The following is a 24,941-nucleotide window of genomic DNA, read 5'->3' as shown; positions in this document are numbered from 1 at the left end:
AATCATGCTGTTACATTTCCCTGGACATAGCCAGGACTGTCAGGCGCTGTTTCATGAATTAGGTTCGGATTATGGCCTGTATTCATACCATTCACTCCAGAATAAAGTGCATCTGAGACCCTTCGTCTTTGTTCGGGGCTGGCCTGCCTTTTCTTTTTCCCAGGAGATATTTACCTAGCTCAGTGGTCGGCAAACTCATTAGTCAACAGAGCCAAGTGTCAACAGTACAACGACTGAAATTTCTTTTGAGAGCCAAATTTTTTAAGCTTAAACTTCTTCTAACGCCACTTCTTCAACATAGACTTGCCCGGGCTGTGGTATTTTGTGGAAGAGCCACACTCAAGGGGCCAAAGAGCCGATGTGGCTCTTGAGCCACAGTTTGCCGTCCAAGCTCATGTGTCCTTCCTAGCTCAGCCACAGCTGCCCCAGTGCTCCCGAGATCTCCTTCCTCCAAATCCGGCTTCTGCCACACCAGCGCCTTAGCAATTTTGTCCATCACACCAGCGCCTTGGCAATTTTGTCCGTCACACCAGCGCCTTGGCAATTTTGAAGGTGCAGTTCCGAGCCTCCGACTCTGGTTTTAGGTGAAGACAGTTTACCTGCTCTCTCGTCACCTGTGTGGCCCTGCAGGTATCAGGAGTGGAGGCCCAGGCAGCCCGGTAATTACATGTTTGTTTACTAGTTTCACACAAAACCAGTCCAATCCCAGGCACGCCACCGAGTAGCCTTGAGTGGAATGGATTCCCTAAAGCTTCACTGAAACCACTTATTTGTTGACACTCGAGGACATTCAGTCATTCTTCCAAGCAAAGAAGCACTTAGACCAAACAAGGAAAAGGCCAGCCTTTCAAAGCCTGACCTTTGTGAAAGGTTTATTGAGAAAGGAAAGCCACAAGAGCGCAGGAGGTGCCAAATCCAGGCAGCCTCTGTCACACCCCTTTGCCAGGTGACGCTATCATATGGCACTGGATGTGAGCTCAAGGAAAAAGAGAACAGGAACCAGGTTTCTCCCTCTATAGAAACTGGATTAAAGTTACCTTTCTTTCAGGCTTAGCGTATGTATCTTCTTTCTCAATACATTTTCCTTTCCCCAAGTCAGCTGACAACCCCTATACATACTGCACCCACACGCTGTCCCATACCTTCCTAACCCATCTAAATAATGCATCCTGCTAAAAATACCCAGCATCGCTGACATTGTCTTCCTCGTGGGCATCTGTTTGTTCCCGCTCCTGGCTGGAAGTTCTGAAGATGGGACTTGGCCTAAAGCGTTTTGTTCAACAATAAAGACGGCGGTGGCCGGGATTGGTTTGGCTCAGTGGATAGAGCGTCGGCCTGTGGACTGAAAGGTCCCGGGTTCGATTTTGGTCAAGGGCATGTACCTTGGTTGCGGGCACATCCCCTGTGGGGGTTGTGCAAGAGGCGGCTGGTCGATGTTTCTCTCTCATCGACGTTTCTAACTCTCTGTCCCTCTCAATTCCTCTCTGTGGAAAATCAATAAAATATATTTTAAAAAATAAGTCTTGGCTTTTATTTATTTTTATTTATTTATTTATTTATTTATTTATTTATAATATATTTTATTGATATTTTACCAAGAGGAAGGGAGAAAGATAGAGAGCTAGAAACGTTGATGAGAGAGAAACATCGACCAGCTGCCTCTTGCACACCCCCTACCGGGGATGTGCACGCAAACAATGTAATGACTGTCGATTATTACTATCTCGGCCACCACTTTTGGATCACTGGGGCTGTTCCAGGCGCTGCACTAATTTCTTTGCACGTTATCTCCACAGAGAGAAATTCACCGCTGTCTTTATTTTTATTTTTTTATTTTTTTATTTTTATTTTTAAAATTTATTTATTGAACACTTTCTCTGTGCCAGATACTGTTGAGAACCTAGGATAACAAAATAAATGAAAGAGCGTCCCTAAATCAGTTTTGGACTCCTTGATTTGGCACTAGCAGTGTTTGCTAAAATACATCTGGAGTGCCAAATTCCAAAGAGAGTGTCAGTGTCAGATCCGAAATGGTAGTACAAATGACTGTAACCTGAGATTTTACTGAATAGGATTGCTATGGCCAAAGAGCAATAAGTTCCTTGACTTTTTGAGATTGACTTGACCAAATTTGTCATGGGAAAATCTCTCCTCTTAAAGCCTCTATTATTCTAAAGGCCAGGTTACATATCAGAGAAAGAGAGAGAGGGGAAGAAGAAAAGGAGAAGGAGAGGGAGAGAAGGAAGGAGGGAGAGAGAGAAAGAGAGAGGAAGGAGAAAGAGAAGGAGAGAGAGGTCTGAATCCAAAGCCCCTGCAAATCAGTTATGTGCTTTGCATCTGTTTTTAGAGATGGCATATCAAGACATCATTTTCAGTGTTTGACAGCTATATTATTCTCACTTTATGGAGAGAGAATTCAGGGTATTTGTGCTTTACCTGTCGTCACAAAGCTGGGAAGAATTGAGAGGTCTGAACTGGACAATCTTAATTTTCCCCTTTAATTCAAAGCACTATGCCTGCCCTCCCCATTATAGTGTTGGCATTGTTAAAGGACTATCTATGTTCTTCCTTGGCATGTGCTAAAGAGGGCACAAGTGGCTTGCTGCGCTACCAAGATTAACATTGACTTTAGTACAAATCTCTACCAGAGCTGTTTCCTTCCTTTCCTCCCCCCCACCAAGTCCTCAAGCCAGCTTAACCCGCTGGGATGGCTAAATATTAACTTTAAGGTCAGCATAACCGTGCGTCACAGGCCATAGTCTAAACATCAGGGAACTTTAGTCTGCTCCTGTGCCTCCTCTCACATGGCCGGAGGAAGACAGAGTTGCAGCCGCCCGTGTTTCTCTGCAAATCCGTAGACGGTTGTGCCGCCTTCTCTCGGTAGGATCAGACTGTGTCTTTGTAGAGCTGTGGATAATGCATATTAATTTCTAGTGATCAAAATCATCAGGGGAGTCCCGTTGTTGATTATCAGGCCTCCGTGTGTCTGTGTTCACAAGCCCAGACTCGGACAAAGAAATATAAACAATAAACACGTCTGTAGAGCGAGGTTAGGGGACCTTAGAAATCATTTAGTCCTGCCGGGACCGGTTTGGCTCAATGGATAGAGCGTCAGCTTGGGGACTGAAGGGTCCCGGGTTCAATTCCAGTCAAGGGCATGTACCTTGGTTGCGGGCATGTCCCCAGTAGGGGATGTGCAAGAGGCAGCTGATCGATGACTTTCTCTCTCATTGATGTTTCTAACTCTCTATCTCTCTCCCTTTCTCTCTGTATAAAAAATCAATAAAATATATTTTTTTAAAAAAAGGAAATCATTTAGTCCTAACCTCTCAATGTATAGAGAAGATAGTGAGCAGCCAAAATATGACTTATCAAAATCTCGTAGATGTTATTTTGAAACCCGGTCACATGTTAGCTCTCCACACACAATTACTCTTTCAAGTATTTTATAATTTTTCATGAATGTTCTACAGTAGGGTGCTCACTCTACAAGGTTTCTTAAGATAAAGAACAGGTTTCAGCTCTCCAGCTTCTCATTTCCTCTTGCACAAAAAAAAAAAATGCATTCAAATCTTTGCCTGATCTTGACCTCCATGGACCTGAATGGCGAGAAGGCATTGCCACCTCCTGCATTTGTCGTTTGGGGCATTCGTTGGACATTGGCTTTCCCCTGTGGGAGGAGAATCTTAGCTCTTTGTTTTCTTCATTCACACCTCCCACCGTCACTTCCCATGCACACACTGTATCTCAGTTTTTATTAAAAATATATGCAAAGTTTACATTATCAGGACTATATATGCTATTCAGAAAGGGGACTTATGTTAAACTATTTGTTTCATACCAGCATCACTTACTCCTGGAGTTAATAGTTTTCTTTTTACTTGCCTATTTTTATCTGTTTGTTTTTCTTGTGTGTGTGCGTATGTTTTATGTACTAACCGTTCTTTCAGTATTTAAATATTTGCCAGTTGTCTAAATAGTCTCTCACCATGTTCCATGATTCTGCCAGTTTCCAATCAGGTGTTCTGTCCATTGTATCCGCATCATGCTTTTGCAGAACTCTTTCTCACAAACCCCTGGCCTGCTCCCTAGTCTCGTCGCCCTCCCTGCCTGGACACTGGTGTCTCCTGCCATCACCTCCTGGGAGAGCACCTCACTTCCCTCCCATTTCCTAGACCTTATGTCTCCCTTTGCCTTGTTTTTATTCCCTCATTTTCATGGACCTCATCCTCCAGGGGCTTTTTAAGAAAAAGCTCAAGAAAGAAAAAAGTGTGTGTGTGTGTGTGTGTGTGTGTGTGTGTGTTTGCCTAAAACTGTCTGTATCCCATCTCCCCACCTGATTGTTAGAATGATGATACAAAGTTCTCTGTCGGAATTCATTTTCACTCAGCATTTTTTGTTCTTTGTTCTTTCTCCAGAATTTTGGAGACATTGCTTCAGTGTCTTTTTATCTGCGGTGTGATTGTTGAAAAGTGTTCCATTATTCTAGTTTCCCGTTCTTTATGTCTAACTTTACTTCTTCTCTGGAAGTTGGCTAAAGATATGTTGTTATCTTAGTGTTGTGAAATTTCACAGTGAGGTGCCTCAGAGTGGGACTTTTAAAATCCACTGTGCTGGGCACTCAGTGGGCCGGCCCTTTAAATCTAGAAAATCTACCCTCCCTCCAGTTTGGGGGAATTTTCTGGAATTACTTTGTTAATGATTTCTTCTCCTGCAGCTGTTTTGTTTTCTAGATTTCCTTGGAATTCCTGGATTATCTATCTGCTTTTTTTTTTTTTTTTGCCATTATCTGTCTTCTTTTTCTCTTCGTTCCAATGTCTTCAATTTTAGTGTTGATGCTTTCAGCTGAGGTTTGTATTTATGCTGTCGTGTTTTTAATTTCAAAGAGGTTTTGTTTTCTCTGTTCTCTGAACACCCTTTTTCCTAGCAGCACCGTTTTCTTGATTCAAGATACCTTGTATTTCTCTTATCTCTATACGTTTTTAGTAATACTTTTGGAAATTTTCTTTTCCTTCATAATTATGGATCTCTCCTGATTGTCTGGTTTTTCTCGGTTCTGTGGTAGCATTGATGCTCTGCTCACATACAAGTGTGGGGACTAAAAAGTGAAATTCTGAACACACGCTTGTGGGAGGGGACACTGGTGACATCTGCTGCAATGACCTGGCTGAGCCAGTTGTTAGGGAACTTTAATGTCAGGCTCTTGCAGGCCTTCCTCATGGGGTGGTCAGGTCCCCTAGGAAAACTCCCCCCCAACTCTTGCCAGGAGGGTGAGGGCCCAGCGGCCAGTATCTGGGAGATGAGGGTGAGGAGTAGAAAAGAGGAATCTCAGTATATTTTGTCCATATTACTTAATCTCTTATCTCTCTATAGCACTTCACCCTCAGCATCGTGTGGCGTGTCCCCTAATTCATAGATGTCTGGGCTTGCTCTCACCACAGAATGCCCTTTCTGGCTGCTGCTGAGGTGGGAGGTGCAGGCACGCAGATGTTGACAGGAAGGGAAAGGAGAGGGGAGTCACCTGCTTCTTAAACACCGTTCACCCCCTTCTCCCATCCCTCTGCCCCAGACATCTGCTGCTGGGAGCCTTCTGAGGACCCTGCATGTCAAAGCTGGTGCTCATCTGTTCTCCTCCAGCTTCTTGTTCAGCTTTCTTGGGTCCACTGAGTGAGGGACCACCATCCCCCACCTTCTAGCTTCCACAATTCTGTTGTTGTCATTTCTCCCACTTCTCTTATTGAAAAGATATAGATGTATATGGATATATGTGTGTGTATATAGACACTGAGTGGCCAGAATATTATGACCAAAGCCATAATTGCCCATGGATAGTCCTCGGAGTGTGAATGGGCACAGGGATTCCAGAAGAAGGTGAGGAAGGACTCTGGTACCAGAAAGGGAAAGGGAAGGGAAAGGATCCCAGCCTCTGATGATTCTCGGCATCCAGATTTAAGATGAGGTAACAGAGGCGCCAACTTTACATTCCAACATCTGTTCAGTTCCAAGAAATTAAAATGGAAAATAGAGGGAAAGAAGTTATACTTTTCAATTCTGCTAACATTTGTACATTTCCTCTGGGTTAGGAAAAGTATAACAACAGGACAGGAGTCAGGGGAGGGAACTAGTAATGAATGAGCAGCTATAGCTGGGCTGTGCGTGGAATTGTTTTTAATTTCACTAAGCCTAGGAGGTAAGTGTTGTTATCCTCATTTCATGGGACTATTTGAACCTAGCGGATTTATGGTCAACCACATAATCAGTGGGTAAGGGCCTTAACTTTAAAATGGGTCTTTTCAGCATCTAAAAAACCCAACTAAATGGGACCAAGGGTCAATAAAGGTAGCCACAGGAAAGCTTGAAGTGGGTGAGAATTAGCCCCTCTCAGCATCATCCCTGCCAGGACACAATGAAAGTAAATCTCAGACCAACACATATACTTTTTCTCTTAATTATTTTAAATTTTATTGGCATTAGTCAACATGAACATACAGGTTTCATGTGTGGATTACTAATTTACAAAATCTGTATGTAGGACCTTGTGCCCACCACCCAAAGTCAAATCTTCTCCTGTCACCTCATATTCCCCTCCCTCTGGCAACCACCACACTGCTGTTTGTGTCCATAAGTTTCAGTTTTATATTCCACATACGAGTTAAATCATATAATTCTTAGCTTTCTCTGTAGGTACTTTTAAACCACATTTATTAGTAATAGGCACAAAGCAGGACATCAATATGTTCTGTAAACTTGGAATCCCAATCCTCTGTTCTTCTAGGTTTTCCTACCACCACCCTCAGAAAAGATACTTAAGTCAGACCTGACAATATTTTATATATAGGTTTCTGTTACTCTTTTATTTATGTGTGTGTTTTTTAAGCTTTACTTGAGTACATTTTTAAAACTGATTTTGAAAGAGAGAGGATGGGAGAGAGAAAGAAACATTGATATGAGAGAGAAACATGGACTAGTTGCCTCTCAGACCCTCCCCTAATCAGAGATTAAGCCTGTAACCTTTTGATGTACAAGACAAGGCTCCAACTAACAGAGCCACCTGACCAGGCCAGCTTTGACTTCTTAATTAGGTGATGAAAATTCTTGAAGAGAATGAGTCATATATTTTTTTAATTTTTCCACAATGACTAGCACAATGCTAGATACATATACTAGTAGATACATATCCTAGTAGAAGCACAATAAATACTTTTTGATTAATAAAATTTGTAGCAATATCTTACAAAATATTTGGATCTGAGGGCTCTGTATTTGCTTTGAACTTCTAAAGTGCCTCAACGGACTTGTGACATTACAGAACCGCCTAGCTCACTTAGAATGATTCAGTGCAATTTACCATGAGTGTGAAAATGGTATACATTCTGTATAGTTGGGGGTTTCTTCTGTGTGTGTGTGTGTGTGTGTGTTTGTGTGTGAATTCAGCCTTGCTCCCAACTTGTATTATATTACACTTTGTCAAGTGTAAAGTATGAACCATAGTATACCAATACCCATGATGATATTTGGCTTCATTTCAGAATTTTTAAAATTGAGTCTTCCCATTTCCACCGATTTTAATTATGTCAAGCATCAGCTTTAGAAAGTAAGCTGTGGGCTCTTACTCCGAGCAGTGCTTGAATCAATCCTAAGGGTTGAAAAAGCACTGCAGTATGGAACCCTGCGGAGCTTTGACCAAAGGGATTTCCTGTCTTCGTTCACGTCTTCAGCGAGGAAAGGTGTACCGCTCCTTCTACTCAGTATGTAATCGCTGTACCTGGGCAGCGGTTAGTGCCGAGTGTTTGGTTTTGTTAAGCAATAGCCCTCAGCACACAGCCAACCTGCAGCCACACCCCAGCCAGGAGGGCCCAGGCTCGGCTTTCGGTTTGGTTTTTAACCATTGCACACCTGTGTCACGTTCGGGGAACCTGCTAGGATTTCAGTCTTGGAATACTACAAGCTTTTGGAGCACCTCTTTGGGGAAAAACAAAGGAGAAAGATCGACAGAACAGCTCCAATGTAGGTTTGATGACTGATGACGTCACAAGCCTGGAGAGGTAAGAAAATGCTTTCAGGAAGAAAATACGAACAAAAAACTTAATTCCTCCTGCCACTGCCCAGAGCGAGGAAGAAGGGCTGTGGACTCACCTCAGCGTTTTCCTCGGCAGGAAATTTGCTCACCGTAGCCGGGAAAGAGAGGGATTGCGACTGAATCAGAAAGACTGATGATACTAGAAATTTACTTTGCATTCTTTTCAAATTCACATAGAACTACATAGCAAAGTGTATTCAAATTTAAAAGCACTATAGTGTAAGGAACTCAAGCCCTGGTGTACATTATTATTTAAAGTCCCCCAGGAGAGAAAAACTTCTTTTTTTCAGCTTAAGTTTGCACATAGGCATGTATATACACACACACACACACACACACACACACACACACACATGCTCAATTTATCGTTACTCTTAACACTTCAATTTAGGTAATCTGGTTCACAATTTGTCGTTTGAGATTTCAATTCTGACAACTGGTCATATTTGGTTGATCATATATTTTTTCAATTTAGAACATTTCCTGCCCAGGAATCTAGCTTCAGTTTTTATGACACATGATGAATTGCAACTAGAGCTCAAATCTCAGAATTTGAATGATGCTAAATTTAATATATTTTCATATGTTTCTAGGCTAACTTCTGTGGTTTCCCCAGAAACATATCAGATTGTCTTCCATAATGTGCTATATGAATATATTTATGATAATCTAGGTATTTTAGAAGACAGCCGTTAATTATTTTAATATTTCTAGCTTTAAGACTCATATGTATTTCTTCCCTTGTATTTTCTCCCCAACCATATGATTATAGATTATTTTTATTGTCTTTATTGGGGTGACATTGGTTGTTAAAAATTACATAGGTTTCAAATATACAATTCTACCAGGCATCATCCATATATTGTGTGTTTATCAAGTGCTGTAATTATAACTTAAAGCTAGGCTGACTCCTGGTGGCTCTGTCATACCTTCTGTGCTTGAAGCATTTAATATTTGCTGAAATTGCCCATGGCCTGACAATGAATCCTTGGTTTTCCTGAAATCCAGAATAAATGATAAGGTTTGTAAATGTATATAAAATAAAAGGACAAGCGAGGTCTTAGAATCTCTGTCTTCCTTGCTATTTGATCTGGTTAATAACTAACACAAGAGGGCTGCTGTTGCTTTTATTTTTAGAAGAAAATACTATCTCCTCCAGGGAGGAAAAACAGATCAATTCGGCCTGTTTACCCGATCGTTGAGCAGACGAGAAGCCAGCCTCTGCTCGGTGTTTGGTCCGTGCTCCCCTGCCCTCGCTAACCTTGAGTTGGTTTGAAAGGAAGGGAGAATGCAGTGTGCTACATGCAGCAGCTACCAGCTCTGGACACATTCCATGGGCTGGATTCTTTAGTTCATTTGAGACAGTAAGCCTGTGATATAGGCATGATTTCCCCTATTCCACATTCTAAAAAAATAAGCCTTTTTGTGTTTGTGTTGTTTTGCATTGTGTTTTTTTTTTTAATTATTATTAATGTATCCTTTTATTTTTTTTCTTTAAACATGTTTTTATTGATTTGAGAGAGAGAGAGAGAGAGGAAAGAAGAGGGATAGAGAGATAGAAACATCGATGAGAAACATTAATCGGCTGCCTCTTACACGCCCCCTACTGCTAATCTAGCCTGCAACCGGGGCATGTGCCATGACTGGGAATCGAACCACTGAGCCACACCAGTCACGCCTAATGTGTCCTTTAACACACACAAAAAAGGGGGGATGGGGTGGAGAAATGATCTTACAGAGGCCTAGAATTCCAAAAAGTTATGATAAAGATTTTAGGGCAGCATATAATTGAAAATATCAAAAACACTAAAAGATTTTGTCATCTTGACAAGATGCTCCCCAAATGGCTTGTTGTCTGCGTCGATTTCACATGTGGCAAATGAGTTTTCCTAAATTCCAGCTCATGATTCTGACATAAAATATTGACTGTTGGAAGTTACCTTTTGGGTCTGTGCTAAAACACTCCAGTTACAAATTTACATTATTCATTCATCCACTTATCCTGAGGGAAAAAAATGGAAACAGTGATCCGTGGGAGGCAGGTAACAATCTTTCATAGACCCAAGAAATCCGATTGTGACTGGGCTTGCTCCCAAACCCGCTCTTTAGTCAGTGGAGTTTGAAAATTGTTTCTCTGGCCCCGCTGGCGTGGCTCAGTGGTTCAGTGTCAACTGTGAACCGGGAGATCACAGTTCAGTTCCTGGTCCGGGCATATGCTCGGGTTGTAGGCTCGATCCTCAGTGTAGGGTGTGCAGGAGGCAGCCAATCAATGATTCTCTCTCATCCTTGATGTTACTATCTCTCCCTCTCCCTTCCTCTCTGAAGTCAATAAAAATATATTTTAAAAAGAAAAAGGAAATCGTGTCTCTGCTGCAGTTCATCTGACTGACCCATAATGTATCCACAAAAGGAATCTTGTACAGCGATTCTGCCATCATGTTAATGATAAGCACTTAGTTATTCCACGCCTGCTGTATTTGAGGAATTATTCCAGGAGCGTAGCTGCATTTTCTCTAATCCTTACACTAGCCCTAAGGAAAGTACTGTCCCCATTCCATGGGTGAGGCGATGAGTCCTGCCTCAAAGTCACATGACTATGCTGAAGTCATTTTTCTCTCTCACTGAGTGTTAATGCTCCACTGGGAACTCGATGCCAGACATCCACCCCTTGAGATTGATTAACTCATAGCAGGAGAAGCTGGCTTAGGGTCACTGTTATTGGAGGTTAGGTGTGTGGCTGAGGGAAAATTGTCTGGGAAACAAATTTATCCTTCAGGCTCAGAACCCTGAAACCTTGTGCTAGAGCCTGAACTGGCTGGGGAACTTCAGAAATTTTGTGAGGTGGTATTAAAAAGTTAAATTCTGTGAAAATATAGGCAAACAAATTATATTAGCAATGAAGTTAATAAATACTCAAAACTCATCATTTACTAATTAGTTTAGTTTCCTGTGTTTTTTACGTCTATGGTACCTGTGTGGTAGAAATATTGTATAATGGTGTGCAACTATACACCTCTTTTGTTTTTTTTCTAAATATATTTTTATTGACTTTAGAGAGGAAAAAAGAGGGAGAGAGAGAGAGAGAGAGAAACATCAATGTTGAGAGATAATCATTGATCAGCCTCCTGCATACCCTTTAATGGGGATCAAGCCTGAGACCCAGGAATGTGCCCTGACCTGGAATTAAACCATGACCTCCTGGTTCATAGGTTGCCACTCAACACTGAGCCATACCAGCTGGCTATACACCTCTTTTTAACTTTGTGTTTATTGACTAAATGTTACTCACTTGAAATCAGCCACAGCAGGAGTATTTATACCAAGGAAATCGACTATAAATCAGGTTCAACTTAATGTTTTGTCACTTGACTATGCTTAAGAATGTGATAAAGGAAACATTAATGCAAATTAAACATAAAAGTTGCCTGTCTTTAGCTGTTACATGAGAATAACACACAAAAAATTCCTGAGGAAATCTTTCTTCCATTAAAAAAAAGTTAAAATTTTTAAAAATTTATATTAAAAAAGTATCTGTTTCAGCAAAGAATGTGCTCCTGTCATTAACAAACAAGAGAAATTCCAACTTTGGTGCTCATTGTTCCACTTCCATCCAACTAGTTAATGTATTGTAAATGAGCTATCAACTAACATTCATGTCAGAGCTACACTTGTTTTGTCCGTTGCAGCCATAGGTTGACTATGAACAGAGGAGTACAGAAACACTCAAAGCATCCAGTGGAAACTAATTTGTCCAAATAAAAAGAAAGCATTGTCTAATCTTTATTTGTGAACCGTATTACACACCCCTTATTTATAATAATAAACATTTTTGTTTCGGTAGAACCAGTTGGTAAACACTTGTTACCATACCACTGCCTGTGAGGTTTGGTCTGCAAACTTTTCACGGGCCAGAACCGCAGAGTCAAATTCATGCCTTCTCCAAAACATTAGCACCCTTTAATATAGTTGAAATCAGAGCATAATTATTTATCCCACAATTAAAAAAAAAGAAAGAAAGAAAGAAAAGAAAAAGAAAGAAGAGCTAAAAAGCATGTCAACTTCTGGTGTTGAATTTTCTGCATTAGTCCTCCAGCAAGATTGAATACTGCCAGGAAGTCTTCAAACTACCCAGAAGCAGGTTACAGATAAGTTTCTCCTGAAATGCCATGCATTTTGTTGCTATATGTTCATGTACCTTTTTTGCTAAAGAAGATTATAGGCTCCATTTCCAGTTATTTCTGGCTTAAGCAGTAGGATCCCCCTGTCCCTCTCCCCAAAATAGTAAGTTAATACATTTTATGTGTTAGTATGTCAAGGTAAGAAAACAGGATTGACAATTTGGGAATTCAAACCCGTCTTGTATTTACTTAGTTGAGTGAATTAAATGTAGAGTAAGAGCATATCAATTTCTGCTTTTGTTTTACTTCTAACCTGTACCACTCTCTGGAAACACTGTGATCCGTGGATTGTCACGCATGTTTTGATATGCTTAGTTACTTACTTCTTCCTTAGTTGGTTTCGGACTGTTTGTACAACACTGTGTTTTCACTTTACATTCCACACTGTGGAAGGTGGGGCTGTTTTGTTGATTTTAGCTTAAGAATTAGCAAACTTTCTGTGACCAAATTTTTTACTTTCTCTGAGCAAACTTTAATACACAAAATATTGAGAACTGTCCTCCTTTCCATCATGCTCCAATGGTTATTTAATATTTATTAATGGGGGGGGGGGGCAGGTGTGGTGTGAATGAGTGAATGAATGAAAGAAAAACAACTAGAGACCTTTCCGATATTTTCTGGAAAAGCGCTGATGTAGAATTAGGGATGGTTGAGTGGAAGGGATGAAAATAACAACTAAGCAAGTTATTTTTGACTCAGGTTTGAACAGTCATCTGATGGAGACAGATCATATCTGCAGAGATCTTGGCTCCCTCAGGAAAGCAGACAGATTGCCAAGGAATGGTGGGAATCACAATACGCATGTGCCTGGTGATGAGGCAGAACTTTTTTTTCCCCTGGTTTGATATTAAGCGTGTGTCAGGTTCTCTGCTTTCTTGAGATGTCTGTTTTTACCTAGTTTTTCAGAAATGATCTGAAAGGAAACCCTGATGAAGTTTTTGGTCTCTTTGGATTTTGTTGTTGCTTAGAGGGGAGCGATGTGGGTCCTTGGGTTATGCCGGAGACCTGTTCCCACGGTGTGTGTGACATAACGTGATTTTCGGAACCCACCTCCATGAGCACCTGTGTCCCTCACATGGAGTACCTTCACAGCAGTAATGATGTGAAACAGTAAGAAAAATTTAAAAGAAAGATAACAACTCCTGACCTTTACTTGTGGTAAATCAATAATAAAAAACAAAAGCACATATGTACATACGTCAAATGATGGAACTTTTTTTTAAAGAAATAAATGGGAGATGGCGATGTAACCACGAAATGACGTCGGTCGAGTCCTATGTAACCTGAGGACTGTCTAATGTGTTGTTAGGGCCTTCCTGCACCACAAATGCTGTGTCTTCATTCATAGCAGTTTAATAGCCGTTTATTTGTTTCTTCTCTCTCTCGCTCTCTCGCTCTCTCGCTCTCTCGCTCTCTCTCTCTTGTTCTCCTTTCTCTCCTAAACTGATAAATTAACCAGGGTGTCAAAACACCTTACAAACCTCACTATTGACTGAGAATAATTTAGCCAGGTTACAATGTAGTTGAGGTGCTCCAGTACTTCCTGTTAATGCATGTGGTCTCAGTCACATGTGGTCTCAGTGTCACTCGTGGTCTCAGTCCCTCGTGGCTGGGACCTTGCCCGCCTGCATGACAAAGGGCAGGCCCAGAGCTGGAGGACCGGTGGCATCGAGACAGAGCTGCGGTGACTGATTACTTACATGCCTATACAAAGTATGGAATCCATGAGATATCAGCTCTGAGGGTTATTAAGACATACTTACATAAAGAATCACAAGTAATGGAGTCTCTGCAAAGGGCATGTGAGAGCAGACCCCATCAAGAATTTCCCTCAAACTAACTGCACAGAAGTCCGTCCCTAATGTTTCCTTCTGCGTGATACTTGTGAACATGCAACCGCAGTGTGAGATCGAGGTCTCTCAGAGGTTGACAGGTGCTTGCATTACCTTTTTGTGTGTTTTTCCTGAGGCTCTCAGTATGTTAAAGTACTAAAATAATGACACAACAGAGCTATCAAAATGGAAGAATATTTTAAATGCTTCCACGTGCACATTGCAATGTTGCACCCGAGCATGAGGGTGACAGAATGTTCCTGTTTTTGAGATGAAGTGTTGGTTCACAGGAAACGTGAGTGATTTATTATGGCGGGGAAAAATGGGGCTGAAGTTCAAAGGTCTGTGTGGTGAACGGTGCCTTTTTCAATCCTGTCAGTATAACTCTGGAGATGGTCGTCAAGAATCTACATTTGAGGCCCTCAGTGAAGGGGAAGCCCGAGCTAAGTGACCTCCTGTCGCCCGTGTTCTCGAATTCCCTGCCTGCCCCAACGGAGAGTGACATAAAGCCTGTCAGGTGGAAGACTTCATGGTGTACACGAGAAAGCTTGAACTCCAAATCCTTGTTCCCCCTTTTACTCGTTGTATATAGCCTCACCTGAGGTAGTTAGGTTTGCCATTCATGAAATGGAGCTGATCGTGCTTATTTCACATAGTTGTGAGACGTTAGGAAATAGTGAGTGTAAAATATCATCCTATTGTGGATATTCAAGTGTCATATACCATAACCACCAACACAGACACACACACTCACGCTCACACACACACACTCACACTCACACTCACACTCACACTCATGCATCAGAGCTAGAGCCCCAAGTTCTGGTTTTGAAAATCTGTTGAGTGTAACTAACTCCACTGCCGACCTGGGCCCAGTTCACCTCAATGAGGTCTCCTGTGCAACCTCTACCCCCCACCCCATCCCCACCGCCCTTGGGAATGAAGATAGTTTGCACCCCTGAGCGGAATCTCTCAGGCTGCACACTTGAGAACACCTGACAGAATGGGGACTTCCTAAAAGGACGGGCAACACCCAAAGGGCAATGGAGCACCTACCGTCCACCTGACTGGATGGTGGTCAGCCGTGGTTCCCGGGCCCTGCCGCCGGGAGAGACCGCCTGGCTGAGAGCTGGCCGCACTAGGAGTTGAGTGTTTGAGTGTGATTCCTTGTGGTCCCGGGTGCCGGGTGTCTAACTGCGGGAAGGAGGGCTTCTGCAGCACCGGCTTTCCTGGCTCTCTTCCCTGGAGTTGTGAGGTGGGACAGCGGTGATGCTCTGCGGATCCCGCATTTCCTGGTTTGTGATGAAGGAACAGCCTCCTGGCTGCTCTCTAACTGCAGGCCTCACAGGTCACCTGCTCTTCATGTGAAAAGGGAAATCATCACACACATTACAGTCACGTGATGTTTACCGTCAGCAGCGTAGACTTTGAACTTGGAAGGTGCAAGGAGGGTGACTGTACTAAACACAGGAAGCTATGGGGGTGGGGGGTGTTCCTGGCAGAGGGTCACCCCGGGAATAATTTGTTGTCGCTTAAGACAGTCATTTCGGATGCTTTGTACTGTCGTGGGAAAAGCTGGAGACGTACTGTTAGGCCTGTGGTCGGCAAACTGCGGCTCGCGAGCCACATGCGGCTCTTTGGCCCCTTGAGTGTGGCTCTTCCACAAAATACCATGGCCTGGGTGAGTCTATTTTGAAGAAGTGGCGTTAGAAGAAGTTGAAGTTTAAAAAACGTGGCTCTGAAAAGAAATGTCAATCGTTGTACTGTTGGACGTGGCTCTGTTGACTAATGAGTTTGCCGACCTCTGTGTCAAGCGGAGAGAGGCAGGATGTGAAGTTGTGCCTATAGTGTGTGAAACTGGTGAGTGGATGGACACGCTGAAACAAATCCTGGGAAAAACTTGAACCCCTTGCACGAGGTCAGGTTGCTATGGTTAGGGCTGACCTTTCTCCCCTTCCCCCACACTTCGTGTGCTTATATGTTTATGTGCATATGTGTGTGTGATTACATGTGGTTTTTACATGTATATTCTATATACCGTAAATATATGCACACAAATACACATGTTATCTTTAACGAGAAAAGGTTTCACGCTAAACACTGGGAAAACTGGAGATATTTGTGAGCAGGGCAGATGCAGGAGAGAGAGAGGTTTTATATTTTAAAAGAAGACTAAAAACTTAGGCATCCACCAAGGACTACACGTTCAAGTCCATCCGAAGACAAGTGGATGTTACCCTCCACCCTGCAGATTCCTGTGCTTTACTGCGGGAACAAGGGTCTTTCTTTTTCTCTGCTGGCGATTCTAGATCTAAATCACGGCTTTGTTTTCCTCGGTTTAAGTGACATTCCTCTTTGATCATGCCTTCACACGAGGAAAAGATATTTCCTCGTGCGCGAAGTAGTGGCTAGCTTCTCACAACCTCCGACAACAAAGCGGCCCCTGTGCGAGCCGCAGGAATTCCTCCTGGGGCGAGGGGAGGCCCCCAGCTGAACCGTATCCAGGGAAGATGTTGGAGGCTTGCAGAGCTGGTTGGGAGAAAGGAGCCCAGCTGGGGACCTTTTCTTTCTATTCAGAGCCTGGCCCTCCCTGCCTGGGGCGGGAGGGCGGGAGGGGACCCATAAAAGAAAACCCCCGAAAACAAGCCTGAATACATTTACAAATTACAAGGGAAAGTTAATGCTTGCAAGCAGGTTTGGTGCCAAGTCGGGCTTATCATATTTAGAACTTAACTCCTTGGAAGGAAAGTTTGTTTTTCTTCCCAGGGAAGTTAAAGACGGGGACAGAGATGGGACTGGCCACTGTGTGGTAAACACACCCAGCAAAGCCCTGTCTGAGGACAAGCCAGGGCTTGAGGGCGGGCTTCAAGTCCCCTGGGCTGCTACTCCTCCCCCAGGGCAATTTGATAATGAGTTATTAACAGTGAATTTTTTTTTGCATTTCTTATTGTGACATGTGCCACCAGTTATGATTATGAACTAGGAACCTCATCGCGTGGGGCTTGGGGCTCGTTGCTTGGCATGCATGGCCCCTCCCCCTGTAACCCAGCCCATCCCCATGGTTTATGTCCCACCCTGCCTTCTTCCCCACCCCCCACAAACCCTCCCCTCCATGGCCTTGCCCGCATCCTTTGACTCCCCCTTAGACACTGGGAGGATGTCTAGAACGACATCCCTTACCTGCTGGTGGGTATGGCATGCCCTTGACCATCCAGTAAATGCCACGGTTCCTCCCCCTTCATCCTTTTCCCTTCTTTGCACAGAAATTCCCCTTCCTGTGATAGATCCTTACGTTCCTGGTCCCTGTGAGCTCCTTTAAGAAAACAGAGGTGTGATGAGTGAGAGGCGAGGAGAGTCAGCTCTCACCATTGAGGGGCCCCTCTTCACCAGCCTATTTCTTTTTTATTTATTTATTTATTTTTTAATTTCAGAGAGAGGGAGAGAAAGAGAGAGAGAGATAGAAACATCTATGATGAGAGGGAATCATATATCTGCTGCCTCCTGCACACTCCCCACTGGGAATCCAGCCTGCAACAGGACAATCAAACTGTGACTTCCTGGTTCATAGGTCAACACTCAACTTGAGCCACACTGCTGGGCAACCAGCCACACTCTTTCTTTCTTTTTAATATATTTTTATTAATTTTTTTTTTTTTTTTTTTTTTTTTACAGAGAGGAAAGGAGAGGGATAGAGTTAGAAACATCAATCAGCTGCCTCCTACTGGGGATGTGCCCACAACCAAGGTACATGCCCTTGACTGGAATCGAACCATGGGCATGTAGGGACCCTTCAGTTCACAGGCTGATGCTCTATCCACTGAGCTAAACCAGTCAGGGCCAGTCACACTATGTCTTGAAAGTTGGAGATGAAGAACAGTGCTTCTGGCAGCTGCTTTTCCTGATCCATGCATTATTTGTGCACCTCATATCTAAAAAATACTAAGGCCCAGAGAGGTTGAGAGATTTGCTCATGGCCACACAGCCAGTAAGTAGTGGTGCTAACATTCAAACTCAGGTACTTCCGAGTTCTCCAGGACTTACTCCCCCCACCCCCCTACCCCAACCCCTTTCTACTATGCAAAGCTGCTTTCCCAGACTCCCAGACTTCTGGTCACCAGCAGCATTTGCCATCAGCATCTGTGGGTGGCCACAGCCTCAGGAGATGTGAGAAATCCCCTTCCTAGCTCCAGATGGCCCACTTGAAAACTAGATTTCTAGCAGAGTGAAAATTCCATTCCTTGTGCAGATAACTTAGCTGGATAAATAGCAAGCTCTGCAAGTCTCTGTTTACTAATAGATCCATGGAATGTGACTCCTTCGGGTCTTTACTATACTTGAATATCCTGCAAAAAAAAAAAACTATATCCCCTTTCAGAACCTCGACTGGGGGGCTGGGTGGAAAAGGGGAAGGGATTATGAAGCATTAATTGGCAGTCACAGAACAGTCATGGGGATGTCAAGTGCAGTCTAGGGAGCATAATCAATAATATTGTAAGAACTATGTACTGTGCCACGGAGTACTTGAAATATTGGGGAGACTTTGTAAAATATATGATTGCTGTACACCTGAAACTAGCACACAATGATATTGAATGTAAACTGTAATTGAAAAATTAAAATTAAATTTTTTTTTCAAAGAACCTCTAGACCAGCACCATCCAATAGAATTTTTGTATAAGAAAATATACACAGGGGGGCAATTTGGTTTTTAAGGGGGGGAATTTGATAATGAGTTATTAACAGTGAATTTTTTTTTTGCATTTGTTGTTGTTCTAGGGACCTCACATGCAATATATAAACATGCATTGTGACATACTTATGCATTTCAGTTCTCTATTAAATGTTTTAAGACTATTTGTTATTTTTTCATATCACTTCATGTTATTTTTTTAACAATTTCTTAATGACTTCTTCCTCAGTACTCAGCTGTCCTTTTGTTCTTTAATGTTTCTCTTTCATGGATGTCATGTTCGTTGGGAGCTTGTTTAGACCAAGTTCATGGCCTTTAGGGTTTACTCCACATGAATAGGAGTTCACTTTTTGAATAATAAGAATTTTATATGTCACAGGGGGATCGGGATTTTAGAGATGCTAGATGGGGCATGGCAAAAAAAAAAAAAAAAAAAAAAAAAAGCCGGGACCGGTTTGGCTCAGTGGATAGAGCGTAGGCATGCGGACTGAGAGGTCCCGGATTTGATTCCTGGCAAGGGCATGTGCCTTGGTTGCGGGCACATCCCCAGTGGGGGGGGGGGGGTGCAAGAGGCAGCTGATCAATGATTCTCTCTCATCGATGTTTCTAACTTTCTATTCCTCTCTCTTCACCTCTGTGAAAAATCAATAAAATGTATTAAAAAAAAAAGATTGGGAACCACCGGTCTACACTGTCCACTATGGTAGCCACATGTGGCTTTGGGGCATTTGAAATACAGCTGGCTGGTATGTCCAAGGAGCTGAACTTTTACTGTATTTACTTTTAAGTAATTTAAATTAAAAGAGCCACGTGGTTTGTTGGCTGGTAGTTCACATATTGGACTGCACAGCCTTAGAGGACTCTGGAAGGTGGATTGCAGGTGCCCACATTTTTATAATATTTTGCCTATGTACTCACTTATATCCCTGGATCATAATTGTTTGTTTTATGTTTTGGCTACCTCACTGGGTTGTAAACTTTGTGTCTTACTCATCCCGCTATGATCATTTATGAGCATCTGGCCCGGCCCTCAGTGCTGCAAGTTGAATAATTAATGTAGGTTAAAGGGATGTGAGTTGGCATTTTCACCAGCATTATTGTCCTGGCTTTCTATCATCTAGTTCAGGGCATTGCTGTTATGACTGGCTTGATTCCCAAATCTTCATATGAAGCTCCGACTGATCACTTTCCTCAAAGGAAATCACTTTTCTAACTGATTATGTTGGTTATTTGCCTCTAAATATTAATTCTCTAAGTCAGCAATTTCCAACCTTTTTCATCTCATGGCACACATAAACTAATTACTAAAATTCTGTGGCACACCAAAAAAATGTATTTTTTTGCTGATCTGACCTTCCCCTCTCCCCCCAAAAACGTATAATTTTTATTCATCCACACCAGAAGGCTGTTGTGTTGGCTGTTGTCGTTTTTAATTTGGCAACCTAAGGGAAGCGAGGTCAGTACCATCTATTAAATAGTCAACTATTGCATGTCCCAAAAGTTCTTGCAGCGCACTGGTTGAGAATTGTTGCTCTGAATGAATGGTGGTGCAGGGGGTAGAACTGCCCAGTACCTTCTTATCTTCTCCAACTGAACGAGCTGCCCTCACCCTGTGCACACTACTGGCATTCTGAGAGCTCTGTCAGCATCATCCTGGGGACACTTTGGTCTCTCTCCTGTGTTTAATGCTCAATTTCCTATTTCTTGCCCTCTCCTCCTGAATTCTCTCTTCATTTGCTTGTTACATTGTCCAATAGCCTCCTTCCCAGGAGGGAAGATATATGGATAGATGTTTTATATATCTGAAAATATATTTAACCTGCCATTTCACTTAATTGGTAGTTTGGCCAGGTTTAGATTGAGGTGTGTGTGTGTGTGTGTGTGTGTGTGTGTGTGTTGTGTTGTGTTGTGTTTAATAAGTTTGAAACCATACTGATCTCCAGTTCTGTGTTCTTATATGATCTGGGTTTTGAGGAGTTTTTTTGTTTTGGTTTGATTTGTTTTTTTTCTGGAAACCTGTAAGATCTTTACTTTTCTCTGGGAATAACAAATGGCCCTTTTTTTTTTTTCCATCTTTTCAGTGTTCTGTATACTTAACAACTGAAATATCACAATGTTGTATCACCGCTTGAATCTATTTTAATCCACTTTGTTGGTCAGTTGGTAAGTGCTTTCATCTAGAAACTCGTGTCCTTCAGTTATGAGGATGTTTTGTTGACAAAGTTTTCCTCACCCTTTGTTCTCTCTTTAGAGACCTCCAATTATATGGATATTGGACCTCCTGGATGGTCCTTTAATGTTTTCATCTTTTCTATGTCTTTATTTTTTTTGCTACTTTATGTGAGATTTCTTCACCTCTTTCTTCTGTATTCTGTATTTAAAAGTTCATTTTTGCTGTTTTATTTTAATTTCCAAGAGCTTTTTTGTTGCTGTTCTCTGTTTTTTTGTTTTGTTTTGTTTTGTTTTTGTAAGAGAACGTTTATTTGGTAAATGATAGAGTATAAAAAGTAATTCCTAAAAGAAATGGGCTTAGGAAACAAGTTATCGAGATACAGGAAAGGCCTGTAGAGCTTGGGAGTGAGGAAGCTAACGGTAACGTGCCTGGGAGGGAGAGCACACTGGTTCCTCTGTACTAAGGGTTTTAAGGGTGGAGATTTTAGGGGAGGCCCCAAGGGGAAGCTCTCAATAGACTATTCAATGGGGTTTTTTTTTCTTTGTGGATGCAAGTGACATGATGAAAATTATTATTGTCAATTGTTTCGGTTTCTTCTCCCTTCTCTTTGTTTCCAGAGGTTTTCTTGTTGATTGATTGGTTGGTTTCAATCTCCGTCTCTCCTGTGAGAGACTTTCCTCAGATGTCTGGAGAGGGTGAGAGGGCGGCTGCCAGCAATCTCAGAGTGAAGGGGTAGGGAGCAGGTGGGGGTCTCAGCATTTCATATTTGCACACTTAACTACTTGGTTTGGAGTTCAGTACCCCTGCCCTTTGCTGTGTGTTCCCTAATGTGTTTCAGGTCCTAAAATCCGAGTATAGAAAAGGATTTAGGAACCAACTGTTTTTTTTTTTTTTTTTCTTGCTTTTTTAAATATATTTTTATTGATTTCAGAGAGGAAGGGAGATGAAGAGAGACATAGAAAAATCAATGATGAGAGAGAACCCTTAATCAGCTGCCTCCTGCATGGGAATCGAGCCTGTGCCCTTGACCAGAATCAAACCTGGGACCTTCAGTCTACAGTCTGATGTTCTATCCACTGAACCAAACCAATTAGGACCCAACTGCTTCTTAAACACCTTCTAAACTGTCCTGGTTTTAGACCTTCCCTCTTCATTCCCACATTCATAGTGCCTTTAAAGGTTCTACAGTCTATATTCAGCTAGTCCTTGGTTATCTACATTGCTGATTTACTAGGTCAGTTACATCACATTCATGGGCCTTTTATATATATATGTGTGTGTATTGTTTATTGATTTCACAGAGGAAGGGAGAGGGAGAGAGAGATAGAAACATCAATGATGAGAATCATTGATTGGCTGCTTCCTGCACCCCCCTACTGGGGATCAAGCCTGAAACTGGGCATGTGCCTTTGACCAGAATCAAACCCCCAGGGCCATTTAGACAACAAGCCAACACTCTATCCACTGGCGAGGGCACATTCATGAACTTTCTGTTTTATCTCTTCTTTTGCTCTCTGTATAAGTTTATGCCCATTTTTTCTTTTAATGGAAGGTGGCTGGATACATTTGTTCTCTCTGCCATTCTTCTCCCCATCCATCACGTCAATTCAGTAAGCTAAATACTGAATTCAGGATCTCTCAAATCCTGCACGTGGTTCTCCTTCCAGCTCTCCTGTTTATGAAACCACCATTCTTCCTGTCTGTCTACCTCCAAAAATAAGAATATTTTAATATTCCTTCTTTTGTAACACAGATCCCTGCTTTCATGGATTTCTGGCATTTTTCCTCTTACAATTCAGTACATAGCAAAAATCCTACTTTGTATTCCTTTTTGAAGAAACAAAGATAATGAGATGCAATCATTGGAATCAAGGAACTTTCAGTGTAGTGTAAGGGGGAAGGAGGTAGAAATTACTAAGAGATGATGAGGACTATGATAATGATGATAATGTTGATGATGAAGATAACAAAAAAAATCTTAGCTAACCTTGTAGAAATTATAGTTTGTGCCAACCACTGTGCTAGATCCTCTACTGTTCTTTCACTTAATCCTAACTACTCTCTGATAAAGGTACTTTTAATTGTCATTTTGCACATAAGGAAACAGGTCTGAGGCAACCAAATTTTTTCAGGGCCTTGTATATAATACATTCATAAATCAATGTGCTAAGAGAAACCAGGGACAGTAGAAAGTAATGTTTAACTTGAAAATCAATGAAAGCTTGAAAAAGTAGATTTCCAAATTTGGTTTTCTCCTCTGGATTCCCTTAGATGGGACCACACACAGGATCTTTCATTTCTTCACTTAGTTCAAAGTGTTAACCTTAGCCAGTCTCTCTGTACCTCACCCTTTTCATGTTCCCTGATGACTACTAGCAGGTGAGGCTTTCAAATATATTGCCATCATGCTGTCATTCACTGCTCAACAACCTACTCTCTTTACCAATCATGTCATGTTTGGTCTTCTGGCCTGTTTTCAAGAGCCTCAGTAAGCTGGTCATGTATGCCAAATCCATCCCCCATATCCGCAACATGAGTCCCCTCCATTGTCTTTTTACACAAGTCATATTCTTTGCTACCCTTTTGCTTTTTTCAATTTATTCTTTAAATTTATTTTTTATTGATTTTTAGAGAGGGGGAAGGGAAAGGGAGAAAGAGAGAAAGAGAAACATCAATGTGAGATAAAACATTGATCAGTTGGCCTCCTATATGCTGCTGACCTGAGGATGGAACCCAAAATCTGAGTATGTGCCCTGAAAGGGAATCAAATCAGTGACCTTTTAGTGCACAGGATGGTGCTCAACCAACTGAGCCACACCAGCCAGAGCACTATCCTTTTGCTTTTACTAAAACTTCCCTCTTTGCCTAACTAATTTCTCATGGCCCCATTTCTCTATAAACTAAGATAACCAGATATCCCTCTTTTGGCGGGAGAGTCCCAATTTTTAACAATTTGTCCTGCATCCTGCAGCATTTTAAAAAATCCCGGTTTTTGGAAAGAATGCAGGACAAGCTAGGGAACGGCGGGAGGACGGGGAGGGAATATACTGTTTTCGGCGGCCATGTGGCTATTTAGCCAGGATATGAATTTTATATTGTTTTTGTTAATTTTATAATGTTAAACCTTAATAATAACAAATAATTGTTGAGAACTGATTATCGATAACTGCTTATCAAAGTTTGCATTGTTGATCAGTTGTTAGAATTGTGAAATACGCACTGTCCTTACCAAGAACTAATGCTGCGACTAAACGCGTTTTTTCTACAGTAAATAAAGTGTGGACATTAGAAAAAGCACAATTAAGTGTTGAGACTTTGAAAGCCATTTTATGTGTGAAATATAATTTAACAAATTCTTGTGAAAAATTTCATGATCTTTTAAACAACGACAGCAATCTACTAAAAAAAAAAATTCACTCAAATGAGAAATAGGCAAAGAATACAATAATACTATACATAATTTATTTATTTATTATATTTGTAAATTGTACTTACGTTGAAATTTTAAAAAATATATTACAATACTATTTTTGTGTTCTATGAAAATTTTTGTTGCTCCATATAGAGCAAATTTTTAATCAAGAACCACCCCAACCCCCCAGTCAATGGTGTCCCGCTTTACCAATGTTAAAATCTGGTCACCTTACCTTAAACTCTTTCTTGGCAGCCCAGTCCCACTGGGCTTTCTTTTTCTCCCATGCTCCCGTGATGCTTAGCACTGATTAGCTGTACCAGTCATTGGGTCCTCAACACATACAACCCAATGTAATGTTAATGCTAGCTTGTCCAACAAATTAGTCATGCACCTAAGGCACGGGCAAAGCAAGTGTGCCAAGAATAGTTTCTTTTAAAAGAATTTATTATTTCAAAAAATCATCCTAGGAAAAAAATAGGATTTCTTTGAAGTGTCTTTTTTTTATAGTTGTTTTTATTTTGATATCATGATCTTTACTATGCTTAGAGCTTGTAAAATTCTTACTCTGTCTCT

The 24,941-nt window shown here is 41.7% G+C and overlaps 1 protein-coding gene across 7 annotated transcripts in view; it reads left to right on the top strand.

The window, feature by feature from the left end:
- The first annotated feature begins 2,774 nt into the window (after window positions 1-2,774).
- The window catches only part of CUNH4orf19 (chromosome unknown C4orf19 homolog), a 35,836-nt gene continuing 13,669 nt past the window's right edge, over window positions 2,775-24,941 (top strand). For 3 of the 7 annotated variants that reach the window (XM_036418751.2, XM_045573447.1, XM_045573460.1), the window contains exon 1: window positions 7,886-8,045. The gene's annotated coding sequence lies outside the window, so the exon portion shown is untranslated. Of the gene's footprint in view, window positions 2,881-7,885; window positions 8,046-21,578; window positions 21,697-24,941 lie in introns of those variants that run through there. The other 4 variants (XM_045573443.1, XM_045573463.1, XM_045573454.1 and 1 more) reach the window with 4 other exon arrangements.

The sequence above is a fragment of the Pipistrellus kuhlii genome, unplaced genomic scaffold, assembly GCF_014108245.1.
Source record: "Pipistrellus kuhlii isolate mPipKuh1 unplaced genomic scaffold, mPipKuh1.p scaffold_m20_p_1, whole genome shotgun sequence".
Lineage (NCBI taxonomy): Eukaryota > Metazoa > Chordata > Mammalia > Chiroptera > Vespertilionidae > Pipistrellus > Pipistrellus kuhlii.
This window is presented reverse-complemented; position numbering and strand designations above follow the sequence as displayed.